At 37.6% G+C, this 13,413-nt stretch overlaps 1 protein-coding gene across 8 annotated transcripts in view; it reads right to left on the bottom strand.

The window, feature by feature from the left end:
• Window positions 1-13,413, bottom strand: part of NCOA6 (nuclear receptor coactivator 6) — a 105,966-nt gene that overhangs the window by 77,630 nt on the left and 14,923 nt on the right. For 6 of the 8 annotated variants that reach the window (XM_014787522.2, XM_014787523.2, XM_014787524.2 and 3 more), the window contains one exon: window positions 9,224-9,299. The exons of the other annotated variants lie outside the window; for them this stretch is intronic. The gene's annotated coding sequence lies outside the window, so the exon portion shown is untranslated. The remainder of the gene's footprint in view (window positions 1-9,223; window positions 9,300-13,413) is intronic. 8 annotated transcript variants of the gene reach the window in all.

Here is a 13,413-nt window from a genome sequence, read left to right as displayed (position 1 = left end):
TCCTCCAACTACCTGCTCCAAAACAGCTTTCTCCTGAGGTGGCAATGGTGGTGATGAGGTGCACCACCCTACTGTGAGAGACCCACTTAGAATGGTCAGTGCTATTACAAGCCCACAGCTTTCTCTCTCTACTTCAGACTCCGTAACATACAGAGTAGTACATACATCCTGGGATTTGAAGACACATAGGAAGGGCTGAGAGAGCAAATGTTCTGGGAGCATTACGTTCTGGGAACCACAACCGTTTGTAGCCTAGGCTTCAAATGATCACAAAACAAATTCTCAGGGTCGGTCTGGTGGCGCAAGCGGTTAAGTACGTGCGCTCTGCTGCGGTGGCCTGGGGTTCACAGGTTCAGATCCCGGGCGCACACCGACGCACCGCTCGTCAAGCCATGCTGTGGCGGCGTCCCATATAAAGTAGAGGAAGATGGGCCCGGATGTTAGCTCAGGGCTGGTCTTCCTCACAAAAAACAAACAAACAAATTATCAGGCAAGAGGAAGGGATTTCACCCTCTCAATCCAGCAGGAGGCACATAAATGACTGCTAGACACTAGAAAGTATTCAGAAATTATGTGCACCAATTAGTCCTTTAACTTAACATCTGAAAGGAGAATTCATACAGCTAGCAGATAGCCAGTGAGGGAACCTATCTACCCTGTTTATCTGGCAAATGCTAGACCTGTATATCCCTCTCCTCATTTAAGGAAGAATAAGAACGGAGGGGAGGGACTGAAAAACATTCCGCAACGTAAGAGAAACTCTGCATCTGTAATTCAGAAAATGAACATATATAATTTTATTTATTTATTTTTTTCCCCCCAAAGCCCCAGTAGATTTGTACATCATAGTTTCACATCCTTCTAGTTGGTGTACGTGGGACGTGGCCTCAGCATGGCCGGAGAAGCGGTGTGTCGGTGCGTGCCCGGGATCTGAACCGGGGCTGCCAGCAGCAGAGCGCGCACACTTAACCGCTAAGCCACGGGGCCGGCCCAGAAAATGAACATATAAAGAGCAACAGGTTAAATTTTAGAAATCAACTACATTACTTTCAACAAATTTGATAAAACACAGGCAGAAATGAAAAGAACTAGTTGAGATGCAGGTGGAAATAAGAGAGCAGGAAAAGAAAAGGGAAAATTATAAATAAAATAAATATACCAAAGCAGAATTCAAATCTTTCCTAGAAAGAGTAAAGAGCAGAACACTTAATTAGAAATGTGGGGATGCCAAATTTGAGAAACTCTTCCAGAATGGAGAGGGAAAGGACAAAGTAATGAAAACAATGAGAGAAGATTGATAAGGAAAGAAGAGAGAAATAAATGTCAACTAATTGTTATCCCTGAAACAACCGAACAGAAACAATAATCAAAAGAGCTGACAAAATACCAGGCAAAATTACCAAAAAGATAGTTAACAACTAGATTTGTTCTGATGAAACTTTTAGGTTTCAAGGATGAAGAAAATGCCTTGCTTTGCAAGACCAGAAGACAATGGCAAAATAATAAAGAATTAGGAGTGGAAAATAATGTGACCTAATGATTCTGCCTCTTCCCTGGCCAAGTTGTCATTCAGTGTGAAATCAACATAAAGATACTTTCAGATGAAAGTATACCAATCGAGTACTTTTCATAAAAATATTATCTGAATAATAATTAACCAAAACGAAAGACCTTGAAAATAGGAAGAAAGAGATGAAATCAGTTAAACATACGGCTAAGTTTAAATAATTATTATAAATATGATTAGCACCAAATGCTACTTTTAAAAAGTAATTATTGAAAAGGAAGATATATAAGGCAAAAAATAAAAATGAACTATTATTAGTCATCATCATCATCACCTGAGTACTATGAACATTTTGCTAATATGCTCTATCATTAATTTAACGACTAAAGGATTAAGAGTTTTAGACAAGGACAAAGAGCACTGTTCTATCCTAGATATCTCATATAATTGGAACCATACAATAAGTGGTCTTTTGTGACTGGCTTCTTTCACTTAGCATAATTTTTTCAAGCTGTTGTAGCAAGTAACAGTACTTCATTTTTTCTTTTTTCTTTTTTTTTTTAATAATTTTTATTTATTTATTTTCCCCCAAAGCCCCAGTAGATAGTTGTATGTCATAGCTGCACATCCTTCTAGTTGCTGTATGTGGGACATGGCCTCAGCATGGCCAGAGAAGCGGTGTGTCGGTGCGTGCCCGGGATCCGAACCCGGGCCGCCAGCAGCGGAGCGCACGCACCCAACCACTAAGCCACGGCGCCGGCCCAGTACTTCATTTTTTAAACTGCCAAATAATATCCCTTTGCATGGAAATACCACATTTATTTATCTATTCATTCATCAGTTGATAGATATTTGGGTTGTTTCCCCTTTTCACTATTATGAATAATGCTGCTACGAATATATGTGTACAATTTTTGTGTGAACATATGTTTTCATTTCTCTTGGGTGTATATATATATATATATAGCTGGGTCATATGTTATCTCTATGTCTAACCTTTTGAGAAATTGCGAGACTGTTTTCCAAAGCAGTTACATCATTTTACATTCCCACCAGTAGTGTATAAGGGTTCCAATTTCTCCACATCCTCAACAACACTTGTTATTATCTTTCTGATTATGGCCATCCTAGTGGGTGTGAAGTGGTATCTCATTGTGGTTTTGATTTGCATTTCCCTGGTGGCTAATGGGGTTGAGCATATTTTCTTTATTAATTTTTTTTATTTTTTTTTTTATTATTATTTATTTATTTATTTATTTATTTTTTTCCCCCGAAGCCCCAGTAGATAGTTGTATGTCATAGTCGCACTTCCTTCTAGTTGCTGTATGTGGGACGTGGCCTCAGCATGGCTGGAGAAGTGGTGTGTCGGTGCGCACCCGGGATCCGAACCCCGGCCGCCAGCAGCGGAGTGCACACACTTAACCGCTAAGCCACGGGGCCAGCCCATGAGCATATTTTCATACCTTTATTGGTCATTGGCATAATTTCTTTGGAGAAATATCTATTCAAATCCTTTGCCAATTTTTTAATTGGGATGTTTGTCTTTATTATTGAGTTATAAGAGTTCTTGATATATTTTAGATACAAATCCCTTATCAGATATATGATTTGTAAATATTGTCTTCCATTTTGTGGGTTGTTGTGGGTGACACAACCTTTCTTTTTATCTATTTCTCTTCTGATTGTTCATTAATAAATGTTGTGTCATATTTCTTGGGGGGGTGATTTTATTTTGTAGTTTGGGACAAATTGGTTGAGTATTTGGAAAAATTTTTATTAAATTCTCACTTCACAATTGGCTTAGTCTGTTTGAGCTGCTATAACAAAATACCACAGACTGGGTGGCTTATAAACAATAGAAATTTATTTCTCACAGTTTTGGAGACTGACAAGTCCAAGATCATTGTGCCAGCATGGTCAGGTTCTGGTGAAGATCCTCTTCCGGGATGCAGACTGCCAACTTGCTATGTCCTCAAATGATGGAAGGGGCTAGGGAGCTCTGTGTGGTTTCTCTTATAAGAGCACTAATCCCATTCATGAGGGCTCCACCCTCATGATCTAAGCACCTCCCAAAAGGCCCACCTCCTACCACCACCACATTGGGCATTTGGATTTCAATATCTGAATTTGGGGGGGACACAAACTTGCAGACCATAGAAACAATGTATACTAAAAAATTCTGGCTAATGAGTTAAATTTAAATAAAAAATAAAATAGTACTACTACAATCATATACTGGTTATATATTCAAACATATTTATCAGTTCATGAACTGAAAAGCTAAAGCAAAATATAGATTTGATTATATAATTACATTATTATTTTTAAAATTTTGCAGGTCAAAGTACACAGGAGCAAAAAGGCAAAATACATGTTGGGAATTATATTTGTAAATGACAAAAGGTTAACAAACTTAATATTTAAAACCCTTTTAAAAATTAAGGAAAACATCATCCCAACAGAAAAACTGACCCCAAAAATGGACAATTTATAAATTTAGAAATAGAGATCATCAATAAATTAATGAAGTTTATTACATTTCATAAGTAATCAAAGAAAAGCAAAATGAAATATGCCTTTCTTCCAACATCAAACTGGCAATTTTTTTTTCTTTTTGCGGAGGAAGATTCACCCTAAGCTAACATCCTCTGTCAATCTTCCTCATTTTGCTTGAGGAATATTTGCCCTGAGCTCACATCTCTGCCAATCTTCCTCTATTTTGCATGGGGGTTGCTGCCACAGCATGGCTGATAAGTGGTGTAGGTCTGCACCCAGGATCTGAATCTGCAAACCAGGGCTGCCAAAGCAGAGCCCGCTGAACTTAACCACTACACCACCAGGCCGGCCCCTGGCAAAGATTTTTAAAATAAAATACTCAATTGTGGCAAAGGTATAATGAAATAGACTAACATCCATATTTTGCTTTAAAATGTTCATTCTCCTTAACATCTTTTTTTTCTTTTTTTTCCCCCCAAAGCCCCAGTAGATAGTTGTATTTCATAGTTGCACATCCTTCTAGTTGCTGTATGTGGGACGCGGCCTCAGCACGGCCTGAGAAGCGGTGTGTCGGTGTGCGCCCAGCATCAGATCCCAGGCCACCAGCAGCGGAGCGCGTGCACTTAACCGCTAAGCCACGGGGCCGGCCCATCCTTAACATCTAGGAATCTAACCTAATAAAATAATTAAAGATGTGGTTAAAAATTTGAATTCATCAAAATATTATTAATAGTGAAAAATTGGAAGCTAGCTCCTGGTTCAACAACAAAAGAAGTGGTTAAAAAATTTAAATGAACTCAAATATTGCTTCTGCATTAAAATTCATGTTTTCAAAAATATTTAACATCATTGGAAATGTTCCTATTTTAAATATAAAAATACATAAAACTGCATTCATTATTTCAATTTTCTTAATTGTGTGTGTATGTTTATACACACATATGGAAAAAGACAAAGGAAACTCAATAAGATGACAAACAATCCAATAAAAAATGGGCGAAAGATTTTTTTGTGGGAGGCAAAAGACTTGAAAGACACTTTACAGTAAGCACATGAAAAGATGCTCAATATCATCAACCAGGAAAATGCAAATTAAAGCCACAAAGATATAACACATCTACCATAATGGCTAAAATTAAAAAATGATAATATCAAATGTTGGCAAGGATGTAGAGCAACTGGAACTCTCATACTGGTGGGAATGTAAAAAGATACAAACAATTTGTCAGTTTCTTATAAAGTTAAGCATATACTTATCATAGGACCCAGCAATCTCACTCCTAGGTATTTACTCAAATAAATGAAAACATGTCTACACAAAGACTTGCCTATGAAAGTTAATAGCAAGTCTATTTATAATAGCCTCAAAGTGAAAGTAAACTGGAAACAACCTAAACGTCCATCAATTAATAAATTGATAAATTGTAGTATATCCCTACAACAGAATACTGCCCAACAATAAAAAGGATCAACTATTTTAAGGATTCTTAACCAGTGGAGGGAGACGATTTTATCCCCTAGGAGACATCTGGTAATGTCTGGAGACATTTTTGATTGTTCCAACTGGGGAGAAGAGTTCTAACGACATCTAGTGGATAGAAGTCAGGGATGCTGCTGCTAAATATCCTACAATGCACAGGACAGTCTCCAAAACAAAGAATTATTCAGCCCAAAATGTCCTTAGTGCCAAAGTTGAAAAACTCTGAACTAGTGATATATCCAACAACGTGGATGAATCTCAAAAGCTTCATGGTGATCAAAAGGATCCAGACATTTCTACGACATTCTAAAACAGGCACAACAACCCATAGTAATAGAAACCAGATGTCTACTTGCCTGGGTCTAGGGTGAGGATTGATTACAAAAGAGCATAATGTATCTTAGGAGGGAAAACATTCTATATTTTGATGTTGGGGATATATACATCTGCCAAAATGCAAACTGTACACTTAAAATGAGTGCATTTTACTGTAGGTAAATTATACATATGAGATTGACAAAAAATAAACTGTTGAAGCTGGGTGAAAGGTACATGGGGGTTCATCATAGTATTCTACTTTTGTATCTGTCTCAATTCCATAACAAAATGTTTTTTTAAAAATACATATATAAACACTAAATGATTCAGGGAGAGGCCTTAATTGAATCTCTCAGAAAAAATACTCAAGATTAATATCTCACTGTAGGAATGACCTTTATGTCTGTTCTTGAAGGGGAGAGGCTGATGTGAAAGACAGAGAGAAGGAAGAAAGAGATACAGTTTGACAGAGAGAAGGTAAAGAAAATTTCACAAGCTACTTTTTCACCCCCTATAATGTCCTATCTACTCCCAGCCTGGCCCTAAGCCATACCTTCTGGGATAGATGGACTTCTAAGATAGCCATCAATCATTCCAGCCTTCTGATATTCATGCCCTTGTGTAATATCCTCCCTCCTGAGTGTGGGCTGGCCTAGTGACTTGCTTCTAACCAATAGAATACGGCAAAGGTAATGGAATGTCACTTTCATGATTAGGTTATAAAAGATTGTGAGTTGAGTCTCCCTAGGAGACTCTCTCTATTGCCTTCTCAGTTTGCCACCTTGGAGAGGCCAGGTGGCAAGGAACTGAGAGCAGCCTCCAGCCAACAGCCAGTGAAAAATCAAGGACCTTAACACAACATCCGTTGAGGAAGTGAATTCTCCCAACAACCAAGAGAGCTTGGAAGCAGTTCCTTCTTCAGTCAACCACTGAGATGAGACTCCAGCCTTGGCTGACACCTTGACTGCTGCCCTGTAAGAGACCCTGAAACAGAGGACCCACCTAAGCTGTGCCCAGATTCCTGACCCCATGGAAACCGTGCCATAATAAATGTATGTTGTTTTAAGTTGCTAAATTTGTGGTAATTTGTTATGCAACCAGAGAGAACTAATGCACCCTCCTTGGAAATCCTGCTGAATATTCACCTCCTTTAAAACTGCCTGGCAGTTTCTTGAAAAGTTAGATACACCATACGACCCAGAAATTCCACTGCTAGGGATTTACCTAAAAATAAATGAAAACATGTCTGCACAAAGACTTGTACAAAAATGCTTATAGCAGCTTTATTCACAATTATTAAAACTGGAAACAACCCATATGTCCATCACATATCACAGGTGAACGGATAAACAAATATGTTATATCCATACAACAAAAACACTACTCGGCATTAAAAAGGAATGAACTACTAATACATGCAACAACAAGGATAAATATCAAAATCATTGTGCTGAGTGAAAGAAGCCAGACACAAAAGAGAACATAATGTATGAATGCATTTATATACAATTCTAGAAAATGCAAAGTGATATATAGGTGGGGGTGCTGGAAGGGACAGACTACAAAGGAGTATAAGGAAACTTTTTAGGGAGATGGAAATTTTCTGTATCTTGGTTGTGGTGGCTATTTCATAACAAATACTATAAACCAATAAAGACATCTGTCAAAACTCATCAAAACATATTTCACTTTTAAATGGATGCAGTTTATTGTGTGTAAATTATACCTCATTAAGTTGACAAAAAAAAAATCACCTTGTCAAGTCTTCGTTAATTACACCTAATGCAGCTGATTCCATTATTCTACCTTAGTCCTCGAACAGTATTCTACAGATAAATTACCCAAACTGCAGAGAATCCAGGGCTTCTTAAATTCTACAGAGGCTAAAACTTACCGAACACTAGTATGTACCAGACACTGTTCTAAGCACTTTGTGTTATTAACTCAACTAGTCTCCCCAACAACTCCATGCAATAGATTCTATTACCCCCATTATACAAATGAGGAAACTGAGGCACAGAGAAGTACCTTGCTTAAGGTCGTACAGCTAGTAAGTGACAAAGTCATGATCCAAGCCCAGGCAGTCAGATTCTAGGGGCTGGGCTCTTCTCAGACCACTCAAGTATTAGGTAAACGCATACTCGCAGCTCACCAGAGACTGACAGGTTCATTCACTCATTCGACAAATATTTAAGCACGCAATATATGCCAGGTATTGTTCTAAACGCTGAAGGTAGGATGGTGAAGAAAATATAGACAAGTACCTACTTTTATGGAGCTACATTCTAGTAAGAACTTAGGTTTAAAGCATAAGATTCTTTTTTTTTTTTTATCATTATAAACTCTTTATAATTTTATTTATTTATTTTTCCCCCAAAGCCCCAGTAGATAGTTGTATGTCAGAGTTGCACATCCTTCTAGTTGCTGTACGTGGGACACGGCCTCAGCACGGCCAGAGAAGCGGTGCGACGGTGCGCACCCGGGATCCGAACCCGGGCCGCCAGCAGCGGAGCGCGCGCACTTAACTGCTAAGCCACGGGGCCGGCCCTAAAGCACAAGATTCTTAAATCAAAATATTTATCCCCTTATTTATATATTTATCCAAATATTTATGCAAAACAAAGTCCCAAGTTGTACAGTGGCCAGATCTGCTTAAATCAGCTAAAGCAGTGGTTCCCAAACTTGTCTGCACTTTAGAATCACCTAAGGATCTTTTAAAAATTCTAAAACCCAGGCCATACCCCCAGACCAATTAAATCACAATCTAAGTAGGGGCAAGGGAGAGAGACAAAGGCATCAGTAGTTTGCCAAGTTCTACAGGTGATTCCAGTGTGAAGAAGACAAGTTTGGGAAATCACTAAGTTAGAGTTTGTATCTGTCTGAATAATGATAAAGTTCATTTGTGGTGACATAGAGGTAGATGACTAAAAAAAAAAAAAAACTATATACACTTGTCCTTCTCTGAATCAGAAACTTGCAAGGTAGCTTTGTTTTTTTTTTCAACGTTATGAATTCTGAGAACATCAGAAAGAGGGCCAAATAATTATTTTCTTTCTTGTATTTATCCATGCCCTCATTCCCCTCCAGAATCATGGAAACTGAGATAGTCACATTTTCATCTTTTCTTGGTACTTCCCATGTGACCAATAAAGAATTCTTCCTTGTTACATATATCCAACATAACTGATAAAGACATGACTCAACTGCTTCTCTACTAAGCAAACCTTATTTAATTCAGTCACTTTGGGTCCAATCCAGATGCCAAACACAGCTTGCCAAAGTAAAATACCCTACAGACATTGAGATCAAAATGCCTTCTTTTTTAAAAACTAAAGTCTATTTCTAATTCAATCCTTTGCTTAAGTTGAAACCAAGTCTTTTATAAATCAAATTTGCATTTGTATTCTATAGAATCAACAGACCTGTTTAAGAACTCTCTGACCACTCTCAGAAAAGATTTAGAGGTTCAGTAGGACCCCTCTCCATTCCATCCAGGACCTAGGCAAAAAGGAAAAAAGGCAAAAAGGAAGAAGAGAAACATCAGAAGACTAAATATATTAGTCCAATAAACCTATTCAGAGTAAATTTTTTTGACTGGCCAAATTCATTCTACCATTCTTTCTGCTAATTTCACTCTAGAAAGAGTTGTTAAAGACATGAGATTATCTATAGTCCTAAGTCCAGCGATTTTTTTAACAAGGAAAGCTTATGATAATCACTAAGGAAGCTTTTTCAAAATACATCAGTAGTGGTTACACAAGCATGTTTATTTTATAATTCATTATCCTTATGATTTGTGCACTTTGCATAATGTGTGTTATACTTCAATTAAAAAATACTAAAAAACAGATACATTTGTTCTGGGCAGAACCCCTGAAGGATTCTAATTAAGTAGGTAGCAGAAACAGAGTCCCACAGAGGTTACATGATTTACCCTAGGTCACACATGTAGTTAGCTATAGACTTAGTGCTTCCTGTCACTTTCCTACTCTTTCTGTTGTAAAACTATAAATATGCTGATAATATTATATTTTTTAATTTAATACTTACTCTCCTACTTATACTCTGAAAAAAATCTTATTACAAATGACAACTGCAAAAAACAAACAAGCAAACAAATAAATAGAAAACACAGATGTGCTGGGTTCACACCTATGTACCATCGCAGCTGCTGCATCACTCATATAAGAAAATTAAATAAAGTGTAATACCCATGCAAAGATTCCATAACCTCGGTATCCATTTTTTATAATGTTTTCAATACAAATGTCAAATGATTAGTAGGAAAATCAACTGAGTATATCTTGACAATAGACTAGCATTATTTATTTATTTATTTATTTTTATTTTTTGTGAGGAAGATCAGCCCTGAGCTAACATCTGATGCCAATCCTCCTCCTTTTGCTGAGGAAGACTGGCCCTGGGCTAACATCCATGCCCATCCTCCTCTACCTTATATGGGACACCACCACAGCATGGCTTGACAAGCGCTGCGTTGGTGCGTGCCCGGGATCCGAACCTGCAAACCCCGGGCTGTGAAAGCAGAGCACGCGCACTTAACCGCTGGGCCCCTGGGCCAGCCCCTAGACTAGCATTATTTATGATAATGAAACACAAGGTGACAGAATGGAAAGAGAGGTAGGCTGAGCATGGCAGGGTGAGTGTGCCCTGAGTTCTAGTCACGATCTTCCAATAAAGTTGTTGTATGATTTTGGGCAGGACACAATCTCTCTGGGCCTAAGATTCCTAAATTATAAAATAAGAGCATGAATCACTAAGCTAGAGCTAAACAAAATCTCAGGTACCTTCTAGGTTTAAGAAAACTCAACTATTTATCAAGAAATTTAATTATTATTCTACATGCTTTCACTTTATCTCTCTTCAAACGTTTTAAGTAGATTTGTAAAACAAGAATCCTAGAATTCCTATGGTATCTGCCTCATAAGCACAAGCATATTCTTCAGCTTGTGCCAAATACAAATCTCCTAGATTCGCTGTCTAGGTACAAAACCTCTTCCTCCAAAGACAGCTAATAACATTATTCTCAATACTTTACCAACACCAGGAGACTCTTTCGCGTGAGTTTTTTTTACCTTTATATTTTGAAATCATTTCAGACTTACAGAGCATGAGCTATTTTTTATTTATTTTTTTCTTTTCTTTTTTTTTGTGTGAGGAAGATCGGCCCTGAGCTAACATCTGCCAATCCTCCTCTTTTTGCTGAGGAAGACTGGCCCTGGGCTAACATCCATGCCCATCTTCCTCCACTTTATATGGGACGCCGCCACAGCATGGTGTTGACAAGCGGTGCATCGGTGCACGCCCGGGATCTGAACCAGCGAACCTTGGGCCGCCGCAGCGGAGCACACACACTTAACCACTTGTGCCACCGGGCCGGCCCATGGGCTATTTTTTAAATGCAAAATGTGTGTACAGAAGGCCCTCATAATTTCTAATCTCCTGTAATTTGAGTACTTTCAAGATACATTTGTTCAACCACCCTTTACCAACTGCCTACTAGGTACCAGGCACCCCACTAGGCACTTTCCTGCTCCTAAAGTTACTATATAAGAAACAAAAAATTTGTGGAATGGGTAATTTAAATAACATTTTCATGAATGCCTAAATCTTATAGTACTCAAAAAGTTAAGTTGGCCTTTTAACCACATAGCCTTAAATGTTTCAAGATAATTTATAAGGCATTTAAAAGTGTCTGAATAAACTGTTAAATGTGAACTCTCAAAGACCATTTGTCATGGCACAACTAACATAAGATCCAATCCCATCCTTCCTACACTCTCTCATGAGGTTCTTATAAAACTATTAGGGCCGGCCCCGTGGCTTAGCGGTTAAGTGCGTGCGCTCCACTGCTGGTGGCCCGGGTTCGGATCCCGGGTGCGCACCGATGCACCGCTTCTCCGGCCACGCTGAGGCCGCGTCCCACGTGCAGCGACTGGAGGGATGTGCAACTATGACATATGGCAATCTGCTGGGGCTTTAGGGGGAAAAAATAAATAAATAAAATTAAAAAAAAAAAAAAAAAAACTATTACATGCTTCCTGTTCCCAAGTCCAGGGCTCTGAAGGGAAAATTTATGCAAACCTCCAGCCAAATCATAGAAACTTAGTGCCTTGAAAGAATCAACAAAATGCCTGTCAAGGAGATTGGCATTTCAATACTGTAACAACCCTGGTTTGCTCTTGGTGGAGATATTAGACAATTTAAGACACCAGAGAATATTAACATTAACTTTTAAATTTCAACCCTGACATTTTAGTATGAGAAACAAAGATGAATTAGTGAAATACGAAATTTGAGATTCTTAAAACTACTCATCCTAACATAGATATACATAGTTAATAATTTAATCTAGCATATTATAAACCAACAGAGTCAGAGGCTCAATGAGATTTTTCCCATCTTGTCAGTTATGACAGTAGATGGATAAAGTAAAATTTAGAGAAAAACTACTTTATACATCATGTTCTAATTATGAACACCACCGTGTTCTTTCCATCATAAACAAGCTACAGTCAAAAAGCAACACAGGTTTGGAGTACCAATCTTTTAATCCACGCTCTAAATATACAAACGACATTGAAAAGCTGACCAAATCCTACAATCTGGGAACCAATAAAAATTCCCTAAAAATAACGATGAGAATCTGAGTAGAGTAAGAACTAGAGCCCCTGGCAATCATCTGGTCGAATACCCTCATACAGAACAGACAAAAAATTAAGTCCCGAGTGAACAATTTGTTCAAAGCTTCCTAGTATTAGGGAAGTCTTTCATTTCATATGTGACACTTCTTTACAAATTAAAGACTTCATTTTAAAAGCACTAGAAAAGTATGTTATATAATGATAATGAATGTTGTCTTGCAATAAGACAATGATGGAAGACAACTTTAAAGAAGAATGGCTTTCTTCCTCTATTGAGTTTCTAAAAAGAGTTAAATCATGAGATCTGGGCTTTAAGTTAAAGAAGTCCTTAGATCATCATTCTAAGAGTCTGCCAGTGTTTCTTCTTCTGCATGGTCTTAATAATGACAGTGTTGGCAGGTTTTTTTTTCTTTATGCTCTTATAATTGTCACTTTTCAAATCAAACACTGAAGTCCTAAGACCAGCTTTCAAGTTCTGTAGCTACCATTCATCATTATCAACGATGCAGATGAATACATTTAGCAAACCTGCAGACAGAACTGTATTAGGTGACTACACTAATGTATTCAAACACAGGTATAGCATTCGAAATTACTTGAAACAACTAAAAAAATTTTCTTCAAAGTTCAAAAGAGATTATTTAAAAACTAGAAAATCTAATACTATGCTTATCCCCAATGAAGAGATAATTTTTTGATCAGAAGAGGAAATTCAATGACAAGATAAACATGTTCACTTACACTAAAAAACAAAGAAATAAATCTCTGCCCAAAGTGCAAAAAAAAAGAGAAAAAAAATTAAGTTTAAAATGAATAACAGTAAAACAAAATATAGAAATAAAATCTAGAAGAATTATTAACTTCAAGGGTGGTGATGAGCAAGACATGAACCCAGAAGTCATAAAGAAAAAGACTGACAGACATGATTAGATAAAAATTAAAATAGTCTA

The sequence above is a fragment of the Ceratotherium simum genome, chromosome 21, assembly GCF_057802395.1.
Source record: "Ceratotherium simum simum isolate JZ-2026a chromosome 21, ASM5780239v1, whole genome shotgun sequence".
NCBI classification, from domain to species: Eukaryota; Metazoa; Chordata; class Mammalia; order Perissodactyla; family Rhinocerotidae; genus Ceratotherium; species Ceratotherium simum.
The sequence above is the reverse complement of the archived record's forward strand: the minus strand, read 5'-3'. Positions and strand labels throughout refer to the sequence as shown.